Source organism: Kryptolebias marmoratus, linkage group LG14 (genome assembly GCF_001649575.2).
Source record: "Kryptolebias marmoratus isolate JLee-2015 linkage group LG14, ASM164957v2, whole genome shotgun sequence".
NCBI classification, from domain to species: Eukaryota; Metazoa; Chordata; class Actinopteri; order Cyprinodontiformes; family Rivulidae; genus Kryptolebias; species Kryptolebias marmoratus.
The window spans coordinates 1,821,182-1,826,332 of NC_051443.1; positions in this window are offsets into that span (position 1 = coordinate 1,821,182).

A 5,151-nucleotide genomic window follows, 5' to 3' on the forward strand; every position below is an offset into this window, starting at 1 on the left:
TTGTAGATTTTAATGAAAGTTTCATTAAAATTTGTCCACTCCTTAAAGAGATATTTTGACAGGAGTGACTGGGTCCAGTGGATCGGGTGGTCAATCTTTGGTTTGAAGGTTTGGGGTTTGATTCGCAGTTCCTGCAGTGTGCTGACACTGTACACCTACCTCCACTGATGTGCTTATTGGTGTATGAGTGCAAATATAAAAAAAGGGGTGTATATAGTGTGTAAAAATAAATGAAAGCACTTTACACCTGGAGAGGTTAAAAATGCACTATATAACATTAAGTTCACACTGCAGCTCTTTATGCTTAAAGGGGACCTATTCTGCTTCCTTGAACAAGTCAGGACAGGTCTGTGGGCTGTACAAAACATCTTCATTACATTTAATACACAAAATCATTTCAGATATTGAGATTTCACCTGATCAGTTCTGCCTGCTTTGAGCTCATTTCAGAATGAGCGGTTTTAAGGCGCCACTCGTCACTTTTATGCAAATGAGCTGCTGTTGGCCACGCCCCCCAACTCAGTGTCCCGTCTCAAAACATAAAAACTCTCTGAAGAGTTAAACGCTGCGGATCTGACGCACATTTATATCGTTAATAATTCAAACTCTTGAGTATTCTGACTTTGGGACAGGGACACTTGGTGGTTCTGAACCAACATCTGTTGAGTAGGAGAGCGACAATAAGTGGGTCCGAAACCCGACTGGTAGCGGGTCGGGACAGCGGCAATATAGACACATGTTCTATACTACACATTTTCCTTTTCCAGCAGACATCATTCAGCAGTAAAACCAGCAGAATCTTCTTGTAATGAAGTGGGCGGAGTTCCACTTGGGTTGCTAGGTGAGGGGCTGGGCTTGGCTTGGGGTTGCTAGGTAACGGGGATTGTGATGCAACAATTCTGAGGTTTTATAAACAGGTCATTTCACAGACACCAGAAAACATTTACTTATTGCTAAAAAACAGCTGGGTGTTTTTTTGCACTTGGACTGTTTCTAGAAGCTGTAGATGCCCAAATGAAAGTACAAAAACATGCAAAAAGTGAATTTTGCATAATAGGTCCCCTTTAAATACAATTTCTTGCTCAGATATGATTTTTTTTGTGTGGTTGTTCACATTATAACTTAAATGTAACCATCATCCGACTTCAGTGTGAACAGTCTATGGCCTTGAAGTGACCCACATGTGCAGAAGAAGACATGACGGCACACGCAGCACACGCTGAGTTTATAAAAGTACATATGGATGCTATAAATGGTAGTATATGGGTGTAATAATTCTGCAATCAAAAGCCAATAAAATTATTATAGCATAGTTGTTTCATGCAGCGTTTATGTTTTGTCTTGCTCACTTCCTGCCTCTTCCAGGGGCTGTGGTATCTTGGTGGTCTTGTAATCCTGGGGCTGTAGGTTCAAGTTTACCCGCTGTGACAACCTCTGAAAAAGGGAGGAGCCGAAAGAACAACTTCCCGCCTGTTCCAGCACAGAATTACACTTCTGGAAAGGGAGCTACATACCAAGAGTAGAAGCAAACTCAAGTATTGATCCCAATGACTCTCAGCTACTACCACACAAAAGCTCAGCTCAACATCTGTACAGCTTTCTGAGTTATAGACATTTTGGTATTAGGGTCACCAAAAGTTATTGAAATTCTGAGAGTTTCAATAAAATGTGTCCACTGGTTCATGAAAAGTTTTCCTAACAGAACAGACAAACACACACACAAAACATTATCGCCCGCCATCAAAAGGTGGGCAATAATGTTCAGTTTGGACAAAGTTGGGTCACCTTTGGTCACAAACAGATGTTTTGACACAGAATGCAGGGATTAACATGCTCCCTTATCCAAAGCATCACTGTCTGTGATTCTGTTTTCTATCTTTGTCTGCAGGTCTGTGAGAGAAAGGCTGATAAAACACACGCTGACTAATGATAGTAAGGTTAGACAGGCGTTTCCTCCATCTCTGTACTTTCTTCAGCCACAGACTGTGATAAGACCAGCAGAGCAGGCATATCATGTCTCTGTGCTGCAGCTCAGAGAGGCAACAAAATCAAGCTGTCACCGCACCACAACACCAAGGGAGGCGTGAAGGGGAGAAGCAGTGCTGAGTTCTCTCATTTCCCCCCACAGCCCATTACAGCAGGTGCCAACAGTAGGGATAGATCTTCCTCACACTCAGTCGGGTTTCCATCATCACTTCAAAGGACATTTCATTGACTTACAGTCATTTTATGGAAACAGAATCTTTAAATAAGTCTTGACTGAGAAGGAAAGAAAAAAAGGTATATCTCTCTGCTGCAGATAAAACATGCAACATAAAAAGAGGGAAGAAATAGTTTGTAGTTACATTTATAAAGTTAGGCAGAACTTTGAAAACAAAAACCTTCAGACTGCAATGAGAGCTGAAGTACAGGAAAGACCTGAAAAGTGCTCAAAAACAAAACAACGTCAAATAAATGAATAAAACCAGGATTTTCTTAACAGATCTTGAGACAAGTTAAAACGAAGTCAACAAATGTTTTATTGGTTTTAGCAGAAAGAGCTGTTTAATATTATTAAATTAGAGCTAAGAATAAACTTAGCTGGGGGAGTAAGTTCAGGGTTTTGAATCATTTTACCCCAAAATGATGCAGAAAAACTGATCCATGCATTTATCATGTCTAGGCTGGACTACTGTAATTCTTTACAATCTGGGTGTCCAAAAAAATCCTTTTGAAAAGTCTTCAGTTGATCCAAAATGCTGTTGCCAGAGATCTGATGAGAGTCAGGAGGAGAGATCATATTTCTCCAGTTTTAGCTTCTCTCCATTGGCTCCAATAGAGAGAAGGGTATGTTGGTGTAAAAAATATTTAAAATAGTTTTTTTGTGCGCAAAAAGGAGTATCTGGTGTGGATCAGAAATGTCCTTAAATTTAAACTATTAAAGAGAATGGCTTCAGAAGAATATATATCTATCTTCCTAAAAGCACAAAATATACCAGATAATGTCATCCGAACGCTCAGTGAAGATAAGATAAATTATATAAATGTAGTCAAAACATTTAAAATCTAATTTGAGAATTTTTACTTCATTTTCCATTCTGAAAACACAGATGTTAAATGACTGCATATTTTCTTGTGTGCAGCAACAGTGAGCAGGTGAGACTTTTATTTTGAGCACCAGAATTGTTGCTTGTGACCACAAGAAACTAGGGTTTTTTTCTTGTGTGCATGCAATACTTTCCTCAAAAACCTATTTAATTTTTGTTTTTTGACCAAAGTCACCTTAGTGAAGGGGTGTCAAACTCCTCGTGGCCGCTGTCCTGGGAGTTTTAGGTTTTTCTGCTCCAACATACCTGATTTAAATGGTTTAATCACCTCCTCACCAAATCATCAGGTACTCCAGGAGCACGGCAACAAGTCATTCATTTAAAGCAGGTGTTTTAAAGCAAGAACACATCTAAAACATGCAGGAGAGCGGCCCCCGAGGAATGGAGTCTGACACCCCTGCCTTAGTGGCTCCATAGACCCTTATAAAATTCCAAATACAATCTAAAATCTTACTTCTAACATACAAATCTCAGCAACCAAGCTCCATCATAGCACCATCTCCTGCACTTTGCTCTCAGACTGCAGGTTTACTTGTGGTTCCTAGAGTTTCTGAAAGTAGAACCGGAGGCAGAGCTTTCAGTTCTCAGGCTCCTCTCTCCAGTTTCTGTCTGTGAGGCTGACACCCTGTCTACTTTTAAGACTAGGCTTAAAACTTTCCTTTATGATAAATCCTATAGTTCAGGTTGGCTTGGGTTTCCTGAGCTATCCCTTAGTTCTGCTGCTATAGGCTTAGACTGCTGGAGGACAAACTGACCACATTTCCTCTCTGCTGCTGTCTTTACTTGCTCTACTCTCAATTTTTTATATCATTAACATATGTTTCTCTTTGTCTTTCTTCCAATAGAAACTACACCCGAACCAAGTGCTGTTTATGTTTCTTTCTTGAAAGTTTATTCAAATCTCTTCACTAGTTCATGAGATTATTTTGCAAACAGGCAAACAAGTTTTAAACACACATATCACACAATGAGTCACCCTCGGAGTATGTGTTGTGATGGACTCTCAGCTACAGTCACAGTTTTCACTGAATGTATGTAACTGATTAACTTTTGGTGTGAATCCAATTCAAGATGGCTGCCACAGCTAATCTACATTACCCAAACCAAAGATGGCTATAACTGAGTCAGTTATACATACTGTATATTGAGCTAAAATTGTGGTAGTGCCTGAAAGGGACTCACAACACATACTTTCAGTGTGGTACCTAGTGATAACTGCAAGAAATCATATTATTTTCAAAGGTTTGACCAAAAATAGTTAAAACATTAAATGATCTTATTCTAAAACTCTGGCATAAAAGGCAGCAGGTGATATCAAATGCTAGACCTTTAATTACTTTATTCACACTTGATCTTACAATGAGTTAAGTTGCATATTTCAGACAGGATATTAGATTATTTCCTGCACTAACAGCCAGTATGGTTTATTTTTTGTTTGTTTGTTTGTTTTTTTAAACAGCCCTAAAAATTAGGTGTCTTTCCAGTTTTTGCCATTTTTACCAGTCTACTTTACTATGTGAGTGGGCAGTTGTGGTTATTTTTGGAGTTTCAGTGCCTGAAATAAATGACCGTAAACACTAGAAAAGCGGCCTAAAATTAAGTACTGTAATTACAGGAAAACACATATAAGTAATAGATTCATACAAAGACAGATGGTGTAAATAAGACAGCAGGGCTTCGCCCTCCCATTTTCCTATAGATTTGAAAAATAACAAAATTACTGTCAAACAATGTTTAAACTGATTGTTTCAAATTCTGATGAAGTATGGAACACCATCAGCACCAAACAGTCACGAGAAAAACACAAAATCCTTCTAAACGAGCTAATTTTCTACAGTTCATAAAGAGCAGCATAAGTATTTATTCATGTTTATGATGGTGAGTGATTGACAGGTATAAGGCCACGCACCTTGATTTGCTCCATCCATCCATCTTCTTCCTCTTATCCGGGGTCGGGTCGCGGGGGCAGCAGCCTAAGCAGGGAGACCCAGACTTCCCTCTCCCCAGCCACTTGGGCCAGCTCCTCCGGGGGAATCCCAAGGTGTTCCCAGGCCAGCCGAGAAAC